The 22026-nt window shown below is 41.6% G+C and overlaps 3 non-coding genes across 3 annotated transcripts; all 3 read right to left on the bottom strand.

Moving 5' to 3' along the window:
• Positions 1-17677: 17677 nt before the first annotated feature.
• Positions 17678-17865, bottom strand: LOC140276067 (U2 spliceosomal RNA). Its single transcript, XR_011908755.1, has one exon. It is a non-coding gene; the product is annotated as a U2 spliceosomal RNA (small nuclear RNA).
• A 298-nt stretch (positions 17866-18163) lies between these two features.
• On the bottom strand, positions 18164-18277 carry LOC140275769 (U5 spliceosomal RNA). Its single transcript, XR_011908486.1, has one exon. It is a non-coding gene; the product is annotated as a U5 spliceosomal RNA (small nuclear RNA).
• Positions 18278-18688: 411 nt separating this feature from the next.
• Positions 18689-18879, bottom strand: LOC140276112 (U2 spliceosomal RNA). The gene has a single exon (XR_011908796.1). It is a non-coding gene; the product is annotated as a U2 spliceosomal RNA (small nuclear RNA).
• Between the last annotated feature and the right edge of the window lie 3147 nt (positions 18880-22026).

The following is a 22026-nucleotide window of genomic DNA, read 5'->3' on the forward strand; positions in this document are numbered from 1 at the left end:
AGCGGAGGTGTTTCGCTGCAAGAAGGTGTGAATGTCCGAGCATAGTTTGTAAAAAGTGAGTAAGAAAAGGTTCGAATGCCAGAACATACACCATCAAAAGAGGGAGCGGAGGTGTTCCGCTGTAAGAAGGTGTGAATGTCCGACCATAGTTGGTAAAAAGCGGGTAAGAAAAGGTTAAAATACCCAACTCTACACAATCAATAGCGGGAGCGGAGTTGTTCGGCTAAAAGAAGGTGTGAAAGTCCGACCATGGTTTGTAAAAAACGGGTAAGAAAAGGTTCGAATGCCAAAATATACACCATCAAAAGCGGAAGCCGAGGTGTTCGGCTGCAAGTAAGTGTGAATGTCAGATCATAATTTGCAAAAAGCTGATGAGAAAGGTGTGAATGACCGACAATAATTGCTGAAAAATGTGTTAGAAAAGGTAAGAATGCCGGACCATTCATCATCAAAAGCGGGAGAAGAGGTGTTCGGCTGTAAGAAGCTGTGAATGTCCAGCCATAATTACTCAAAAACGGGTAAGAAAAGGTAGTATTGCCAGACCATAAATGATCAAAACAGGGAGCGGAAGGGTTCCGCTGTAAGAAGGTGTGAATGTCCGACCATAATTGGTAAAAAGCGGGTAAGAAAAGGTTAAAATATGCGACTGTACACAATCAATAGCGGGAGCGGAGTTGTTTGGCTACTAAAAGGTGTGAAAGTCCGACCAAAATTCCTCAAAAATGGGTAAAAAAAAAGGTGCGAATGCCCAACCATACATCATCAAAAGCAGGACTGGATGTGTTCGGCTACAAGAAGTTTTGAATGTCCGAGCATAGTTTGTAAAAAGCGGGTAAGAAAAGGTTCGAATGCCCGAACATACACCATCAAAAGAGGGAGCGGAGGTGTTCCGCCATAAGAAGGTGTGAATGTCCGACCGTAGTTGGTAAAAAGTGGGTAAGAAAAGGTTAAAATACCCGACTGTGCACAATCAATAGCGGGAGCGAATGTGTTCGGCTACAAGAAGGTGTGAAAGTCCGACCATGTTTTGTAAATAGCGGGTAAGAAAAGGTGCGAATGCCCGACAATGTATGATCAAAAGAGGGAGCGGAGGTTTTCGGCTAAAAGAAGGTCTGAATGTCCAACCATAATTTGTAAAAACCGGGGAAGTAAAGGCTCGAAAGTCCGACTATACACCATCAAAAGCGGGAGCAGAGGGGTTCAGCTGCAAGAAGGTCTGAATGTCCATCAATAATTGCTAGAAAACATGAAAGAAAATTTTCGAATATCAAACCGCACATGATCATAAGTGGGAGCGGAGGTGTTCAGCTGCAAGAAGGTGTGAATGTCCACCCTAAATTCCTCAAAAATGGGTAAAAAAAAAGGTGCAAATGCCCAACCATACATCATCAAAAGCAGGACTCGATGTGTTCGGCTACAAGAAGGTTTGAATGTCCGAGCATAGTCTGTTCTTATCAGTTTAATGTCTGATATGTCCTCTATGCGAGGACTACATATTAAATGGATTTTTATCAATAGGAGTTGAAAAAGGATAAGTGCGAATGACCGACTAAATATCAACAAAAGTGTCTTTGGATGCAAGTGGGTGTGAATATCCCACCATACAAGTATGGTGGAGAGGAAGCTGTGAATGGCCGACCATAGTTTGCAAAAAGCGGGTGAGAAAAGGTGCGAATGTCCAACCATACATGATCAAAACAGGGAGTGGAGGTGTTTGGCTGCGACAAGGTGTGAATGTCCACCCATAATCAATTAAAAGCGGGCAACAAGTAGGTTCGAATGCCCAACCATACATCAACAAAAGCAAGAGTGGATGTGTTTGGCTACAAGAAGGTTTGAATGTCCGAGCATAGTTTGTAAAAAGTGGGTAAGGAAAGGTGCGAATGCCCGAACATACACCATCAAAAGAGGGAGCGGAAGTGTTCCGCTGTAAGATGGTGCGAATGTCCGACCATAGTTGGTAAAAAGCGGGTAAGAAAAGGTTCGAATGCCCGAGTATATACCATCAAAAGCGGAAGCGGAGGTGTTCGGCTGCAAGAAGGTGTGAACGTCCGACCAAAGTTTCTAAAAAGCAGTTAAGAAAAGGTTCGAATATCCAACCAAACATAATCAAAAGTGGGAGCAGAGCTGTTCGACTGCAAGTAGGTGTGAATGTCCACCCATAATTCCTGAAAAATGGGTAAGAAAAGGTGCGAATGCCCAACCATACATCATCAAAAGAAGAAGTGGATGTGTTCGGCTACAAGAAGGTTTGAATGTCCGAGCATAGTCTGTTCTTATCAGTTTAATGTCTGATATGTCCTCTATGCGAGGACTACATATTAAATGGATTTTTATCAATAGGAGTTGAAAAAGGATAAGTGCGAATGACCGACTAAATATCAACAAAAGTGTCTTCGGATGCAAGTGGGTGTGAATATCCCACCATACAAGTATGGTGGAGAGGAAGCTGTGAATGGCCGACCATAGTTTGCAAAAAGCGGGTGAGAAAAGGTGCGAATGTCCAACCATACATGATCAAAACAGGGAGTGGAGGTGTTTGGCTGCGACAAGGTGTGAATGTCCACCCATAATCAATGAAAAGCGGGCAACAAGTAGGTTCGAATGCCCAACCATACATCAACAAAAGCAAGAGTGGATGTGTTTGGCTACAAGAAGGTTTGAATGTCCGAGCATAGTTTGTAAAAAGTGGGTAAGGAAAGGTGCGAATGCCCGAACATACACCATCAAAAGAGGGAGCGGAAGTGTTCCGCTGTAAGATGGTGCGAAAGTCCGACCATAGTTGGTAAAAAGCGGGTAAGAAAAGGTTCGAATGCCCGAATATATACCATCAAAAGCGGAAGCGGAGGTGTTCGGCTGCAAGAAGGTGTGAACGTCCGACCAAAGTTTCTAAAAAGCAGTTAAGAAAAGGTTCGAATATCCAACCAAACATAATCAAAAGTGGGAGCAGAGCTGTTCGACTGCAAGTAGGTGTGAATGTCCACCCATAATTCCTGAAAAATGGGTAAGAAAAGGTGCGAATGCCCAACCATACATCATCAAAAGAAGAAGTGGATGTGTTCTGCTACAAGAAGGTTTGAATGTCCGACCATACTTTGTAAAAAGTGGGTAAGAAAAAGTTTGAATGCCCGAACATACACCATCAAAAGAGGGAGCGGAGGTGTTCCGCTGTAAGACGGTGTGAATGTCCGACCATAGTTGGTAAAAAGTGGGTAAGAAAAGGTTCGAATGCCAGAACATACACCATCAAAAGAGGGAGCGGAGGTGTTCCGCTGTAAGAAGGTGTGAATGTCCGACCATAGTTGGTAAAAAGCGGGTAAGAAAAGGTTCGAATGCCCGAACATACACCATCAAAAGAGGGAGCGGAGGTGTTCCGCTGTAAGACGGTGTGAATGTCCGACCATAATTGGTAAAAAGCGGGTAAGAAAAGGTTAAAATACCCGACTGTACACAATCAATAGTGGGAGCGGAGTTGTTCGGCTACAAGAAGGTGTGAAAGTCCGACCATGGTTTGTAAAACGCGGTTAAGAAAAGGTGCGAATGTCCGACAATGTATGATCAAAAGAGGGAGCGGAGGTTTTCGGCTGCAAGAAGGTCTGAATTTCCAACCATAATTTGTAAAAACCGGGGAAGAAAATGCTCGAAAGCCCGACTTTACACCATCAAAAGCGGGAGCAGAGGTGTTCAGCTGCAAGAAGGTCTCAATGTCCATCAATAATTGCTAGAAAACATGAAAGAAAATTTTCGAATATCAAACCGCACATGATCATTTGCGGGAGAGGAGCTGTTCAGCTGCAAGAAGGTGTAATATATATAATAATATAATTCCTGAAAAATGGATAAAAAAAGGTGCGAATGCCCAACCATACAACATCAAAAGCAGGTGTGAATGTGAGATCATAATTTGCAAAAACCTGATGAGAAATGGTGAGAATGCCCGACTATACACCATTAAATGCGGGAGCGGAGGTGTTCGGCTGTGAGTAGGTGTGAATGTCCGACCATACTTGCTGAAAAATATGACAAAGCAGTTTTCACTTGGTTTGAGTGAAGGAATTCATTTTATATCAAAATCCGAAATTGTGTAGAACTCGTGGAAATAAGTTTATTCTCGGATTCCTAAAGGTTTAGTGTTATTCTTTGGTATACTGCAAAGTAATACTTTCTATTTTGTTGAAACCGATTCAGACATGGATAAATATGAAGGACAAAGCAGTTTTAACTTGGTTTGAGTTAAGGAATTCATTTTATATCAAAATCCGAAATTGTGTAGAACTGGAGAAAATAAGCTTATTCTCGGATTACTAAAGGTTTAGTGTTGTTCTTTGGTATACTGCAAAGTAATACTTTCTTTTTTGTTTAAACCTATTCAGACTTGGATAAATATTAAGGACAAAGCCGTTTTAACTTGGTTTGAGTGAAGGAATTAATTTTATATCAAAATCAGGAATTGTGTAGAACTCGTGAAAAGAAGCTTATTCTCGGATTCCTGAAAAAAATTAGTGTTGTTCTTTCCTATCCTGCAAAGTACTACGTTCTTTTTTGTTTAAAGCTATTTAGACATGGGTAAATATGAAGGACAAAGCAGTTTTAACTTGGTTTGAGTGAAGGAATTCATCTTATATCAAAATCCGAAATTGTGTAGAATTGGTGACAAGAAGCTTATTCTCGGATTCCTAAAGGTTTAGTGTTGTTCTTTGGTATACTGCAAAGTAATACTTTCTTTTTTGTTGAAACCTATTCAGACATGGATAAATATGAAGGACAAAGCAGTTTTAACTTGGTTTGAGTGAAGGAATTCAATTGTATATCAAAATCCGAAATTGTGTAGAACTCGTCAATCGACGCTTATTCTCGGATTCCTGAAAAGGTTTAGAGTTGTTCTTTCCTATCCTGCAAAGTACAACGTTCTTTTTTTGTTTAAAGCTATTTAGACATGGGTAAATATGAAGGACAAAGCAGTTTTAACTTGGTTTGAGTGAAGGAATTCATCTTATATCAAAATCCGAAATTGTGTAGAATTGGTGGAAATAAGTTTATTCTCGGATTCCTAAAGGTTTAGTGTTATTCTTTGGTATACTGCAAAGTAATACTTTCTATTTTGTTGAAACCGATTCAGACATGGATAAATATGAAGGACAAAGCAGTTTTAACTTGGTTTTAGTTAAGGAATTCATTTTATATCAAAATCCGAAATTGTGTAGAACTGGAGAAAATAAGCTTATTCTCGGATTACTAAAGGTTTAGTGTTGTTCTTTGGTATACTGCAAAGTAATACTTTCTTTTTTGTTTAAACCTATTCAGACTTGGATAAATATTAAGGACAAAGCCGTTTTAACTTGGTTTGAGTGAAGGAATTCATTTTATATCAAAATCAGGAATTGTGTAGAACTCGTGAAAAGAAGCTTATTCTCGGATTCCTGAAAAAAATAGTGTTGTTCTTTCCTATCCTGCAAAGTACTACGTTCTTTTTTGTTTAAAGCTATTTAGACATGGGTAAATATGAAGGACAAAGCAGTTTTAACTTGGTTTGAGTGAAGGAATTCATCTTATATCAAAATCCGAAATTGTGTAGAATTGGTGACAAGAAGCTTATTCTCGGATTCCTAAAGGTTTAGTGTTGTTCTTTGGTATACTGCAAAGTAATACTTTCTTTTTTGTTGAAACCTATTCATACATGGATAAATATTAAGGACAAAGCAGTTTTAACTTGGTTTGAGTGAAGGAATTCATTTTATATCAAAATCCGAAATTGTGTAGAACTCGTGAAAAGAAGCTTATTCTCGGATTCCTGAAAAAAACTAGTGTTGTTCTTTCCTATCCTGCAAAGTACTACGTTCTTTTTTGTTTAAAGCTATTTAGACATGGGTAAATATGAAGGACAAAGCAGTTTTAACTTGGTTTGAGTGAAGGAATTCATTTTATATCAAAATCCGAAATTGTGTAGAACTCGTGAAAATAAGATTATTCTCGGATTCCTAAAGGTTTAGTGTTGTTCTTTCCTATCCTGCAAAGTACAACGTTCTTTTTTGTTGAAACCTATTCATACATGGATAAATATTAAGGACAAAGCAGTTTTAACTTGGTTTGAGTGAAGGAATTCATTTTATATCAAAATCCACAGTTGTGCATTATGGCAGCAGAATTGTAGTCTGAATACCTTTTATGCCAAACAGATTTTCCTTGCCAAGGGAAGTTTTATAAATGTTTATTGTTTATGTTTAAAATATATAAACTAGCAGAATAATTAATTCATCCGCCTGGTCCCTCCCACCCCGGAGAGGGCAGCCAGAGACTGGCTGCAATAGGCATCCCCGCAACCTGGGACCCAACACAGGGCAGGAGGGCCTTATGTCCACCAGGCTCAGGGCCTGCAGTCACCATATTCAGGGAGCTACTGTACCCACAGAAGGAACTGCTTTGTCCTTCATATTTATCCATTTCTAAATAGCTTTAAACAAAAAATGAACGTTGTACTTTGCAGGATAGGAAAGAACAACTATAAACCTTTGCAGAAATCCGAGAATAAGCGTCGATTGACGAGTTCTACACAATTCCGGATTTTGATATAAAATGAATTCCTTCACTCAAACCAAGTTAAAACTGCTTTGTCCTTCATATTTACCCATGTCTAAATAGCTTTAAACAAAAAAGAACGTAGTACTGTGCAGGATAGGAAAGAAAAACACTAGTTTTTTTCAGGAATCCGAGAATAAGCTTCTTTTCACGAGTTCTACACAATTTCGGATTTTGATATAAAATGAATTCCTTCACTCAAACCAAGTTAAAACTGCTTTGTCCTTAATATTTATCCATGTATGAATAGGTTTCAACAAAAAAGAAAGTATTACTTTGCAGTATACCAAAGAACAACACTAAACCTTTAGGAATCCGAGAATAAGCTTCTTGTCACCAATTCTACACAATTTCGGATTTTGATATAAGATGAATTCCTTCACTCAAACCAAGTTAAAACTGCTTTGTCCTTCATATTTACCCATGTCTAAATAGCTTTAAACAAAAAAAGAACGTTGTACTTTGCAGGATAGGAAAGAACAACTCTAAACCTTTTCAGGAATCCGAGAATAAGCGTCGATTGACGAGTTCTACACAATTTCGGATTTTGATATACAATTGAATTCCTTCACTCAAACCAAGTTAAAACTGCTTTGTCCTTCATATTTATCTATGTCTGAATAGGTTTCAACAAAAAAGAAAGTATTACTTTGCAGTATACCAAAGAACAACACTAAACCTTTAGTAATCCGAGAATAAGCTTATTTTCTCCAGTTCTACACAATTTCGGATTTTGATATAAAATGAATTCCTTAACTCAAACCAAGTTAAAACTGCTTTGTCCTTCATATTTATCCATGTCTGAATCGGTTTCAACAAAATAGAAAGTATTACTTTGCAGTATACCAAAGAATAACACTAAACCTTTAGGAATCCGAGAATAAACTTATTTCCACGAGTTCTACACAATTTCGGATTTTGATATAAAATGAATTCCTTCACTCAAACCAAGTGAAAACTGCTTTGTCATATTTTTCAGCAAGTATGGTCGGACATTCACACCTACTCACAGCCGAACACCTCCGCTCCCGCATTTGATGGTGTATAGTCGGGCATTCTCACCATTTCTCATCAGGTTTTTGCAAATTATGATCTCACATTCACACCTGCTTTTGATGTTGTATGGTTGGGCATTCGCACCTTTTTTTATCCATTTTTCAGGAATTATATTATTATATATATTACACCTTCTTGCAGCTGAACAGCTCCTCTCCCGCAAATGATCATGTGCGGTTTGATATTCGAAAATTTTCTTTCATGTTTTCTAGCAATTATTGATGGACATTGAGACCTTCTTGCAGCTGAACACCTCTGCTCCCGCTTTTGATGGTGTATAGTCGGGCTTTCGAGCCTTTTCTTCCCCGGTTTTTACAAATTATGGTTGGAAATTCAGACCTTCTTGCAGCCGAAAACCTCCGCTCCCTCTTTTGATCATACATTGTCGGGCATTCGCACCTTTTCTTAACCGCGTTTTACAAACCATGGTCGGACTTTCACACCTTCTTGTAGCCGAACAACTCCGCTCCCACTATTGATTGTGTACAGTCGGGTATTTTAACCTTTTCTTACCCGCTTTTTACCAATTATGGTCGGACATTCACACCGTCTTACAGCGGAACACCTCCGCTCCCTCTTTTGATGGTGTATGTTCGGGCATTCGAACCTTTTCTTACCCGCTTTTTACCAACTATGGTCGGACATTCACACCTTCTTACAGCGGAACACCTCCGCTCCCTCTTTTGATGGTGTATGTTCTGGCATTCGAACCTTTTCTTACCCACTTTTTACCAACTATGGTCGGACATTCACACCGTCTTACAGCGGAACACCTCCGCTCCCTCTTTTGATGGTGTATGTTCGGGCATTCGAACTTTTTCTTACCCACTTTTTACAAAGTATGGTCGGACATTCAAACCTTCTTGTAGCAGAACACATCCACTTCTTCTTTTGATGATGTATGGTTGGGCATTCGCACCTTTTCTTACCCATTTTTCAGGAATTATGGGTGGACATTCACACCTACTTGCAGTCGAACAGCTCTGCTCCCACTTTTGATTATGTTTGGTTGGATATTCGAACCTTTTCTTAACTGCTTTTTAGAAACTTTGGTCGGACGTTCACACCTTCTTGCAGCCGAACACCTCCGCTTCCGCTTTTGATGGTATATATTCGGGCATTCGAACCTTTTCTTACCCGCTTTTTACCAACTATGGTCGGACATTCGCACCATCTTACAGCGGAACACTTCCGCTCCCTCTTTTGATGGTGTATGTTCGGGCATTCGCACCTTTCCTTACCCACTTTTTACAAACTATGCTCGGACATTCAAACCTTCTTGTAGCCAAACACATCCACTCTTGCTTTTGTTGATGTATGGTTGGGCATTCGAACCTACTTGTTGCCCGCTTTTCATTGATTATGGGTGGACATTCACACCTTGTCGCAGCCAAACACCTCCACTCCCTGTTTTGATCATGTATGGTTGGACATTCGCACCTTTTCTCACCCGCTTTTTGCAAACTATGGTCGGCCATTCACAGCTTCCTCTCCACCATACTTGTATGGTGGGATATTCACACCCACTTGCATCCGAAGACACTTTTGTTGATATTTAGTCGGTCATTCGCACTTATCCTTTTTCAACTCCTATTGATAAAAATCCATTTAATATGAATATGTAGTCCTCGCATAGAGGACATATCAGACATTAAACTGATAAGAACAGACTATGCTCGGACATTCAAACCTTCTTGTAGCCGACCACATCCACTTCTTCTTTGATGATGTATGGTTGGGCATTCGCACCTTTTCTTACCATTTTTCAGGAATTATGGGTGGACATTCACACCTACTTGCAGTCGAACAGCTCTGCTCCCACTTTTGATTATGTTTGGTTGGATATTCGAACCTTTTCTTAACTGCTTTTTAGAAACTTTGGTCGGACGTTCACACCTTCTTGCAGCCGAACACCTCCGCTTCCGCTTTTGATGGTATATATTCGGGCATTCGAACCTTTTCTTACCCGCTTTTTACCAACTATGGTCGGACATTCGCACCATCTTACAGCGGAACACCTCGCTCCCTCTTTTGATGGTGTATGTTCGGGCATTCGCACCTTTCCTTACCCACTTTTTACAAACTATGCTCGGACATTCAAACCTTCTTGTAGCCAAACACATCCACTCTTGCTTTTGTTGATGTATGGTTGGGCATTCGAACCTACTTGTTGCCCGCTTTTAATTGATTATGGGTGGACATTCACACCTTGTCGCAGCCAAACACCTCCACTCCCTGTTTTGATCATGTATGGTTGGACATTCGCACCTTTCTCACCCGCTTTTTGCAAACTATGGTCGGCCATTCACAGCTTCCTCTCCACCATACTTGTATGGTGGGATATTCACACCCACTTGCATCCAAAGACACTTTTGTTGATATTTAGTCGGTCATTCGCACTTATCCTTTTTCAACTCCTATTGATAAAAATCCATTTAATATGTAGTCCTCGCATAGAGGACATATCAGACATTAAACTGATAAGAACAGACTATGCTCGGACATTCAAACCTTCTTGTAGCCGAACACATCGAGTCCTGCTTTTGATGATGTATGGTTGGCATTTGCACCTTTTTTTTTACCCATTTTTGAGGAATTTAGGGTGGACATTCACACCTTCTTGCAGCTGAACACCTCCGCTCCCACTTATGATCATGTGCGGTTTGATATTCGAAAATTTTCTTTCATGTTTTCTAGCAATTATTGATGGACATTCAGACCTTCTTGCAGCTGAACCCCTCTGCTCCCGCTTTTGATGGTGTATAGTCGGACTTTCGAGCCTTTTCTTCCCCGGTTTTTACAAATTATGGTTGGACATTCAGACCTTCTTTTAGCCGAAAACCTCCGCTCCCTCTTTTGATCATACATTGTCGGGCATTCGCACCTTTTCTTACCCGCTATTTACAAAACATGGTCGGACTTTCACACCTTCTTGTAGCCGAACACATTCGCTCCCGCTATTGATTGTGCACAGTCGGGTATTTTAACCTTTTCTTACCCACTTTTTACCAACTACGGTCGGACATTCACACCTTCTTATGGCGGAACACCTCCGCTCCCTCTTTTGATGGTGTATGTTCGGGCATTCGAACCTTTTCTTACCCGCTTTTTACAAACTATGCTCGGACATTCAAAACTTCTTGTAGCCGAACACATCCAGTCCTGCTTTTGATGATGTATGGTTGGGCATTCGCACCTTTTTTTTTACCCATTTTTGAGGAATTTTGGTCGGACTTTCACACCTTTTAGTAGCCAAACAACTCCGCTCCCGCTATTGATTGTGTACAGTCGCATATTTTAACCTTTTCTTACCCGCTTTTTACCAATTATGGTCGGACATTCACACCTTCTTACAGCGGAACCCCTCCGCTCCCTGTTTTGATCATTTATGGTCTGGCAATACTACCTTTTCTTACCCGTTTTTGAGTAATTATGGCTGGACATTCACAGCTTCTTACAGCCGAACACCTCTTCTCCCGCTTTTGATGATGAATGGTCCGGCATTCTTACCTTTTCTAACACATTTTTCAGCAATTATTGTCGGTCATTCACACCTTTCTCATCAGCTTTTTGCAAATTATGATCTGACATTCACACTTACTTGCAGCCGAACACCTCGGCTTCCGCTTTTGATGGTGTATATTTTGGCATTCGAACCTTTTCTTACCCGTTTTTTACAAACCATGGTCGGACTTTCACACCTTCTTTTAGCCGAACAACTCCGCTCCCGCTATTGATTGTGTAGAGTTGGGTATTTTAACCTTTTCTTACCCGCTTTTTACCAACCATGGTCGGACATTCACACCTTCTTACAGCGGAACACCTCCGCTCCCTCTTTTGATGGTGTATGTTCTGGCATTCGAACCTTTTCTTACTCACTTTTTACAAACTATGCTCGGACATTCACACCTTCTTGCAGCGAAACACCTCCGCTCCCTCTTTTGATTGTGTATGTTCGGGCATTCAAACCTTTTCTTACCCGCCTTTTACAAACTATGGTCGGACATTCAAACCTTCTTGTGGCAGAACACATCCACTTCTGCTTTTGATGATGTATAGTTGGGCATTCACACCTTTTCTTACCCATTTTTCAGTAATTATTGGTGGACCTTCAGACCTTCTTGCAGCTGAACACCTCCGCTCCCGCTTTTGATGGTGTATTTTCGGGCATTCGAATTTTTTCTTACCCACTTTTTACAAATTATGGTCAGACATTCAAACCTTCTTGTAGCAGAACACATCTACTTCTTCTTTTGATGATGTATGGTTGGGCATTCACACCTTTTCTTACCCATTTTTCAGGAATTATGGGTGGACATTCACACCTACTTGCAGTCGAACAGCTCTGCTCCCACTTTTGAATATGTTTGGTTGGATATTCGAACCTTTTCTTAACTGCTTTTTACAAACTTTGGTTGGACGTTTACACCTTCTTGCAGCCGAACACCTCCACTTCCGCTTTTGATGGTATATATTCGGGCATTCGAACCTTTTCTTACCCGCTTTTTACCAACTATGGTCGGACATTCACACCGTCTTTCAGCGGAACACCTCCGCTCCCTCTTTTGATGGTGTATGTTCGGGCATTCGCACTTTTTCTTACCCGCTTTTTACAAACTATGGTCGGACATTCAAACCTTCTTGTAGCCGAAAACCTCCACTCCCTCTTTTGATCATACATTGTCGGGCATTCGCACCTTTTCTTACCCGCTTTTTAAAAACTATGGTCGGACATTCAAACCTTCTTGTGGCCGAACACATCCACTTCTGCTTTTGATGATGTATAGTTGGGCATTCACACCTTTTCTTACCCATTTTTGAGTAATTATTGGTGGACATTCAGACATTCTTGCAGCTGAACACCTCCGCTCCCGCTTTTGATTGTGTATAGTCGGGCTTTCGAGGCTTTTCTTCCCTGGTTTTTACAAATTATGGTTGGAAATTCAGACCTTGCAGCCGAACAACTCCGCTCCCTCTTTTGATCATACATTGTCGGGCATTCGCAACTTGACTTACCCGCGTTTTACAAACCACGGTCGGACTTTCACACCTTCTTGTAGCCGAACAACTCCGCTCCCGCTATTGATTGTGTACAGTCGGGTATTTTAACCTTTTCTTACCCGCTTTTTACCAACTATGGTCGGACATTCACACCGTCTTACAGCGGATCACCTCCGCTCCCTCTTTTGATGGTGTATGTTCGGGCATTCAAACTTTTTCTTACCCACTTTTTACAAACTATGGTCGGCTATTCAAACCTTGTAGCAGAACACATCCACTTCTTCTTTTGATGATGTATGGTTGGGCATTCGCACCTTTTCTTACCCATTTTCCAGGAATTATGGGTGGACATTCACACCTACTTGCAGTCGAACAGCTCTGCTCCCACTTTTGATTATGTTTGGTTGGATATTCTAACCTTTTCTTAACTGCTTTTTACAGACTTTGGTCGGACGTTCACACCTTCTTGCAGCCGAACACCTCCGCTTCCGCTTTTGATGGTATATATTCGGGCATTCGAACCTTTTCTTACCCGCTTTTTACAAACTATGGTCGGACATTCACACCGTCTTTCAGCGGAACACCTCCGCTCCCTCTTTTGATGGTGTATGTTCGGGCATTCGCACCTTTTCTTACCCACTTTTTACAAACTATGGTCGGACATTCAAACCTTCTTGTAGCCGAAAACCTCCACTCCCTCTTTTGATCATACATTGTCGGGCATTCGCACCTTTTCTTACCCGCTTTTTACAAACTATGCTCGGACATTCAAACCTTCTTGTAGCCGAAAACCTCCACTCCCTCTTTTGATCATACATTGTCGGGCATTCGCACCTTTTCTTACCCGCTTTTTACAAACTATGCTCGGACATTCAAACCTTCTTGTAGCCAAACACATCCACTCCTGCTTTTGTTGATGTATGGTTGGGCTTTCGAACCTACTTGTTGCCCGCTTTTCATTAATTATGGGTGGACATTCACACCTTGTCGCAGCCAAACACCTCCGCTCCCTGTTTTGATCATGTATGTTTGGACATTCGCACCTTTTCTCACCCGCTTTTTGCAAACTATGGTCGGCCATTCACAACTTCCTCTCCACCATACTTGTATGGTGGGATATTCAGACCCACTTGCATCCGAAGACCTCCGCCCCCACTTTTGTTTATATTTAGTCGGTCATTCACACCTTACCCGTTTTCTTGCAGCCAAACACCTCTGATCTCGCTTTTGATGATGTAAGATTGGGCATTCAGACCTTGCTTTTCCTGCTTTTCACCAACTATAGACGGACATTCACACCTTCTTGCAGCCGAACACTTCCGCTCCACCTTTTAGGTTTCTATCACACCTTTTTTTTCACCGCATTTTATAGATTATGGTTGGAAACTCTCAACCACTCATCCGAAGACCTCTCCTCCCGCTTTTGTTAATATATTTGAACTTTAGTCAGACATTCACACCTACTTGCAGCCGAACACCACCTCTCTAGCTTTTGATGATGTATGGTCCGGCATTCTTACCGTTTCTAACACATTTTCCAGCAATTATGGTAGGATATTCACACCTTCTTGCAACTGAACACCTCCTCTCCCACTTATGATCATGTGCGGATTGATTTTCGAAAATTTTCTTTCATGTTTTCTAGCAATTAATGATGGACATTTAGACCTTCTTGCAGCTGACCACCTCCGCTCCCGCTTTTGATCATACATTGTCAGGCATTCGCACCTTGTCTTACCCGCTTTTTACAAACTTTAGTCAAACATTCACACCTTTTTGCAGCCGAACACAGTTTTTTGCAGCCGAATTTGGGCATTCGAACCTTTTCTTACCCGCTTTTTACCAACTATGGTCGGACATTCACACCGTCTTTCAGCGGAACACCTCCGCTCCCTCTTTTGATGGTGTATGTTCGGGCATTCGCACTTTTTCTTACCCGCTTTTTACAAACTATGGTCGGACATTCAAACCTTCTTGTAGCCGAAAACCTCCACTCCCTCTTTTGATCATACATTGTCGGGCATTCGCACCTTTTCTTACCCGCTTTTTAAAAACTATGGTCGGACATTCAAACCTTCTTGTGGCCGAACACATCCACTTCTGCTTTTGATGATGTATAGTTGGGCATTCACACCTTTTCTTACCCATTTTTGAGTAATTATTGGTGGACATTCAGACATTCTTGCAGCTGAACACCTCCGCTCCCGCTTTTGATTGTGTATAGTCGGGCTTTCGAGGCTTTTCTTCCCTGGTTTTTACAAATTATGGTTGGAAATTCAGACCTTGCAGCCGAACAACTCCGCTCCCTCTTTTGATCATACATTGTCGGGCATTCGCAACTTGACTTACCCGCGTTTTACAAACCACGGTCGGACTTTCACACCTTCTTGTAGCCGAACAACTCCGCTCCCGCTATTGATTGTGTACAGTCGGGTATTTTAACCTTTTCTTACCCGCTTTTTACCAACTATGGTCGGACATTCACACCGTCTTACAGCGGATCACCTCCGCTCCCTCTTTTGATGGTGTATGTTCGGGCATTCAAACTTTTTCTTACCCACTTTTTACAAACTATGGTCGGCTATTCAAACCTTGTAGCAGAACACATCCACTTCTTCTTTTGATGATGTATGGTTGGGCATTCGCACCTTTTCTTACCCATTTTCCAGGAATTATGGGTGGACATTCACACCTACTTGCAGTCGAACAGCTCTGCTCCCACTTTTGATTATGTTTGGTTGGATATTCTAACCTTTTCTTAACTGCTTTTTACAGACTTTGGTCGGACGTTCACACCTTCTTGCAGCCGAACACCTCCGCTTCCGCTTTTGATGGTATATATTCGGGCATTCGAACCTTTTCTTACCCGCTTTTTACAAACTATGGTCGGACATTCACACCGTCTTTCAGCGGAACACCTCCGCTCCCTCTTTTGATGGTGTATGTTCGGGCATTCGCACCTTTTCTTACCCACTTTTTACAAACTATGGTCGGACATTCAAACCTTCTTGTAGCCGAAAACCTCCACTCCCTCTTTTGATCATACATTGTCGGGCATTCGCACCTTTTCTTACCCGCTTTTTACAAACTATGCTCGGACATTCAAACCTTCTTGTAGCCGAAAACCTCCACTCCCTCTTTTGATCATACATTGTCGGGCATTCGCACCTTTTCTTACCCGCTTTTTACAAACTATGCTCGGACATTCAAACCTTCTTGTAGCCAAACACATCCACTCCTGCTTTTGTTGATGTATGGTTGGGCTTTCGAACCTACTTGTTGCCCGCTTTTCATTAATTATGGGTGGACATTCACACCTTGTCGCAGCCAAACACCTCCGCTCCCTGTTTTGATCATGTATGTTTGGACATTCGCACCTTTTCTCACCCGCTTTTTGCAAACTATGGTCGGCCATTCACAACTTCCTCTCCACCATACTTGTATGGTGGGATATTCAGACCCACTTGCATCCGAAGACCTCCGCCCCCACTTTTGTTTATATTTAGTCGGTCATTCACACCTTACCCGTTTTCTTGCAGCCAAACACCTCTGATCTCGCTTTTGATGATGTAAGATTGGGCATTCAGACCTTGCTTTTCCTGCTTTTCACCAACTATAGACGGACATTCACACCTTCTTGCAGCCGAACACTTCCGCTCCACCTTTTAGGTTTCTATCACACCTTTTTTTTCACCGCATTTTATAGATTATGGTTGGAAATTCTCAACCACTCATCCGAAGACCTCTCCTCCCGCTTTTGTTAATATATTTGAACTTTAGTCAGACATTCACACCTACTTGCAGCCGAACACCACCTCTCTAGCTTTTGATGATGTATGGTCCGGCATTCTTACCGTTTCTAACACATTTTCCAGCAATTATGGTAGGATATTCACACCTTCTTGCAACTGAACACCTCCTCTCCCACTTATGATCATGTGCGGATTGATTTTCGAAAATTTTCTTTCATGTTTTCTAGCAATTAATGATGGACATTTAGACCTTCTTGCAGCTGACCACCTCCGCTCCCGCTTTTGATCATACATTGTCAGGCATTCGCACCTTGTCTTACCCGCTTTTTACAAACTTTAGTCAAACATTCACACCTTTTTGCAGCCGAACACAGTTTTTTGCAGCCGAATTTGGGCATTCGAACCTTTTCATACCCACTTTTTACCAACTATGGTCGGACATTCACACCGTCTTACAGCGGAACACCTCCGCTCCCTCTCTTGATGGTGTATGTTCGGGCATTCGAACCTTTTCTTACCCGCTTTTTACAAACTATGCTCGGACATTCAAACCTTCTTGTAGCCGAACACATCCACTCCTGCTTTTGATGATGTATGGTTGGGCATTCGAACCTACTTGTTGCCCGCTTTTCATTAATTATGGGTGGACATTCACACCTTGTCGCAGCCAAACACCTCCGCTCCCTGTTTTGATCATGTATGGTTGGACATTCGCACCTTTTCTCACCCGCTTTTTGCAAACTATGGTCGGCCATTCACAGCTTCCTCTCCACCATACTTGTATGGTGGGATATTCACACCTACTTGCATCCGAAGACCTCCGCCCCCACTTTTGTTGATATTTAGTCGGTCATTCGTACCTTACCCGCTTTTGGCAAACTATGGTCTTCTTGCAGCCAAAAACCTCTGATCTCGCTTTTGATGATGTAAGGTTGGGCATTCAGACCTTGCTTCACCTGCTTTTCACCAAATATAGTCGGACATTCACACCTTCTTGCAGCCGAACACTTCCGCTCCACCTTTAAGTTTTCTATGGGGCATTCGCACCTTTTTTTTCACCGCATTTTATAAAAACACCACAGGAACACCGAGGCTTTGTTCTGAGCGCTCATTCGGTGTCGCGTTTCTTTCAAGCAATTCTCCCGGTTAGCCCGCACTCGGCTCGCTCCCAGAGCCGTGTTAAAGTCTACTTCGCATTCACTCTCTTTTCTCAGCAGACTAAAAGAAAGTTTCATCTTGGGCTTCCTGAAACTTCCATCCTGCACCACTGTTTGCTTTTTCACAAGAGCAGAGGAGAGCGCACCGTTCCCAGCGGCACTACAGTACCGGGTCGATGCTTGGAGTGAACGGAGCAAGCTCCTTTTTCAACTCCTATTGATACAAATCCATTTAATATGTAGTCCTTCCATAGACATATCACATATTAAACTGATAAGTACAGATACTACACTTGATCTTAGCCAAAAGGCCGAGAAGCGATATCTGTCCACTGGTTCACGTCCGAGGGCCCTTCCTGGCACAATGCGCACTTGTAGCGGTGTTCTTTTTATGGCCATAGTGTCTCTTTGCACCTCCGCCCACCCGCTGCACTGAGCACTCTTCAGCCCTTTTAAATGGTATAACTTTACACTACCGCACGCTCCAGCGAGCACCATTCAAGCAACAACTTTGCACTCCAGCTTCGAACATCGGCACAGTCCCAACAAGTAAGGCGACTCTACTCAGAGAAGTCACTCTGCACATTAACAAGATTTCTTTTGCACAGACAGAAAGGGCTTCACCCCCAAAGGTAAAGCCTGCCAAAAACAGAAACAATTCATTAGTGCTGCTCTCCACAGAAGTCTTTAGTAAAAGGCGAAAGACTTGTACGTTATGAAGAGAAACCAGAGTACGATTATCCATCACTGCGGGAGCAGGGCATCAGGCTAGTTGGCATAGCCACCTTCCCCATGGTGAGCTTTTCTTGGTTGAGACGCTTGCTACCCCCCCTTGCTCCTCGGCTGACCAAGTAGGAACAATCTGGCCCTATTCGATGGCTGCCTTGTCTTTTACTCTGTGCAAAAGACAAGGCAGCCACAAACAACACGGGAACACCGTATTGAGGCTTTGTTCTGACCGCTCATTCGGTGTCGCATTTCTTTCAAGCAATTCTCCCGGTTAGCCCGCACACGGCTCGCTCCCAGAGCCGTGTTAAAGTCTGCTTCGCATTCACTCTCTTTTCTCAGCAGATTAAAAGAAAGTTTCATCTTGGGCTCCCTGAAACTTCCATCCTGCACCGCTGTTTGCTTTTTCACAAGAGCAGAGGAGAGCGCACCGTTCCCAGCGGCACTGCAGTACCGGGTCGATGCTTGGAGTGAACGGAGCAAGCTCCTTTTTCAACTCCTATTGATAAAAATCCATTTAATATGTAGTCCTCGCATAGAGGACATATCAGACATTAAACTGATAAGAACAGATACTACACTTGATCTTAGCCAAAAGGCAGAGAAGCGATAACTGTCCACTGGTTCACGTCCGAGGGCCCTTCCTGGCACAATGTGCATCTGCTTATGCACGTGGAAATATTTCAGACCGTTTGGTAAAAACCTCTGTTGTCACTGAGCAGAATCGTTTCCCTTAACATTAATTTAGTTCAATGAAATCTACACAATAATGAAATAATGAAATTCAAACAAATATGTTGAAAAAGATACACTGGCTTAGGGAATTATCTTCGTTTTGGTCTTAGATTGCCCTGTGGAATGTATTTTGTACATATTTGACCTGCTAGACAAAACTTTATTCATTTATTTATTCTAAAAAAAAATTTCAATAATTAGTAAAACCATATGCTGTAAAAACCTTGTTCATTATTGCTTCCATCACTCCTGTTGAGACATGACATGGTCCGTGGCTCAATACTGCAGCATATTTATACAAATTCTTTGGCAGTATGGTTTTCCTTCCGGTCATTCATACGAGTCTATTGTAGATGGCAATTGAATAACATCTCATAATGCTAAAATATTTGTAGTTTATACATTTAGCTGTGGATGTCAACATACCTGTTTTTCCAATGCTGTGTTAACACATGTACAGTTGAGAAGGCATACTGACTGTCAGTGTAAACGTTAACAACCTTTTTGTTATTTAATTTACAAGCTTCAGTTAAAGCTACCAATTCGACTGCTTGAACAGAGTAATTTTTTGGTAGTGGTTGTTTTAAGAAAACTTCAGTTTCTGTTACTACTGCAAATCCTGTAGCATTTGTGCCATCAGGGTTTTTTTCCTTGATCTGTTGAATAAATATAGTTATTTCTGCATTTTCATAACGTATATCAGTTAAGTCTGGCCTGGGTAAAACACTGATGGTTATTTCTGACATGCAATCATGAGGCTTTCCATCTGTGGGGTAGGTAGCAGTGTGGATGGATTAAGTGTAGCACATCTCTCGACAACAAGGTGTGGCTGTGAAAGAAGAACTGTTATGTAGGAGAGATGTCTGGTAAAGATATTTTGTTAAGTAACCATATCACAGCCACTGCATGAGGTACCTTAAGTGTTAATGGGTGAAATAACACCATTATTGTTGATGCCTGCACTGCCAATGGCTTCTGGCCATTGATTCAAAAGTACGATCTCGTCCCTTTTTCCCCCTTTCAGTGGACACTGGCCCCTAATTACCGCAATTCAGCAGGGGGTCTTTCATTAGGAGTACTGGACTCCCCCGTGCACGGTTTCAGCTCCGACCCTGGACAGCGGAAAAAACGTTGAGATCTGGTTTGAGGACCCAATTGTTGAGAAAAGTCTCTCAATGAGACTCAGAGTTGCTGGAGTCAGTTAATGCAAAGGTTTAATCTTGCAGCAAGTTCAAGAATGTGTGTGTGTATGGGTGTATGTGTGCGAACGTGTGTGAGTTTGTGTGAGTTTAAAGAACCTGTTATCCACTGGCAGGTCTTAACTAGTATGGCACGAGTCCAGCCTGTCTCATCTTTTTTGGAAGGTCCAGCGCTCGGCCGTAACCCTTCTGTCTCTTTGGACTCTCACATACATTCGGTTAATCATAGAAAAACGAGAACAAAACTTTTTAGCCCCTTAAATTCATAAAACAGACATGGTGCAGTTATTTCCATTCTAGAAAATAAGAGTAATCACCACCATTCCTATAAATTCTGGATATTCTAACAATCTGAATCTTTTTTAAATGTTCGATGAAGCCCTTTGCTGTTCTGTTTAGAGACTCAGCTGATCATAAACCAAGTTTTGCTCTTGAACCAAGCTTCTAAACTCTTCACCTTTTTCATTTCTCAGTTAGTATTCACTTTAAAACTGATTAAAAGAAAAATTAAATGAATACCTATCAACAAATGTGGGATCTAAACTCTAGTGCTTCCTCTAAAATAATTTCCTTTCTCAATTCAGAAATGTGTGTGTGTAAGTCAAAACACCCGTGACACCAAAACGGCTTTCTTTTCTCTCTTTTCTCTACACTCTGCACTGTGAGCACACACACCAAATCAGAAAGGCTTTTTTCTCTCTTTTCTACATTATGGACTGTGGGGACACAAAACCGCTCTCTCTTTTTTTTTTTGATTGTGTGCCAGGGCGTTGTTAGATTATGCTTAAGATACGAATGGGTTTATCAGTCACATCAGAATCCATACATACTGATCCTCCTGTAATAAAATGGTCGGATCTTATCAAACACACTTTGTTTCTTGTGACAAGTCAGCGAAACAGCGTATACACGTCAAGACACTGAATCAAGTTTGCCACAAGAGCTCATAAGTTTGGCAGTATTGCTCTGCCGTCAGCAATCATACACCCATTTTATTTTCATGAGACATGTGCAGGCACCTGTTCATCTACTGTTCTATCACTATGAATTAGTTTATCTATTATCAATAAGGATACTTCTACAACTACTATCAAAGTATGTCCGGACTTCTTATGTTGTCAGTTGCTATATATGAATAAGTGGGTTGCTACTGAAAAGCATTAAGCATGTCACACAGCCCAAACATATAACATTTCAGGACACACCACACAGTTAACAACCACAGTGAAGCGTGTCAAAGCCCAAACATGTAACATTCAACAGGACACTTACACAACACATTCAAATCAAACAGTCAGACAACATACAAGAACCTATACCCCAGCCGGCATTGCTCCCTGCCTATTTTCCTACAACTCACTATGTGTGCGCACACCTTTATTCACAAACTCTTCAACTTATACTCTTTTACCAAAGCTGCTACAGCTCGATTGGCCAAATACCCTTAGATCCTATTTCGGTGAATTTGACATCTGCCTTGCATGTAACAGATTCGCGGTTTAGCAGTTTTAATTTAGTTTGAGTGAAGGAATTCATTTTATAGCAAAATCCGAAATCGTGAAGAACTCATGGAAGTAAGCTTATTCTCGGATTCCTGAATCTTTAGATTTGCTCTTTCTTTTACTGCAAAGTACAATGTTGAGCAGCACTAATGAGTTGTTTCTATTTTTGGCAGGCTTTACCTTTGCGGATGAAGCCCTTTCTGTCAGTGCAAAAGAAATCTTGTTACTGTGCAGAGTGACTTCTCTGAGTAGAGTCGCCTTACTTGTTGCGACTGTGCCGATGTTCGAAGCTGGGAGTGCAAAGTTGTTGCTTGAATGGTGC

Source organism: Leuresthes tenuis, unplaced genomic scaffold (assembly GCF_036924035.1).
Source record: "Leuresthes tenuis unplaced genomic scaffold, fLeuTen1.0.hap1 SCAF_18, whole genome shotgun sequence".
Taxonomy (NCBI): Eukaryota; Metazoa; Chordata; class Actinopteri; order Atheriniformes; family Atherinopsidae; genus Leuresthes; species Leuresthes tenuis.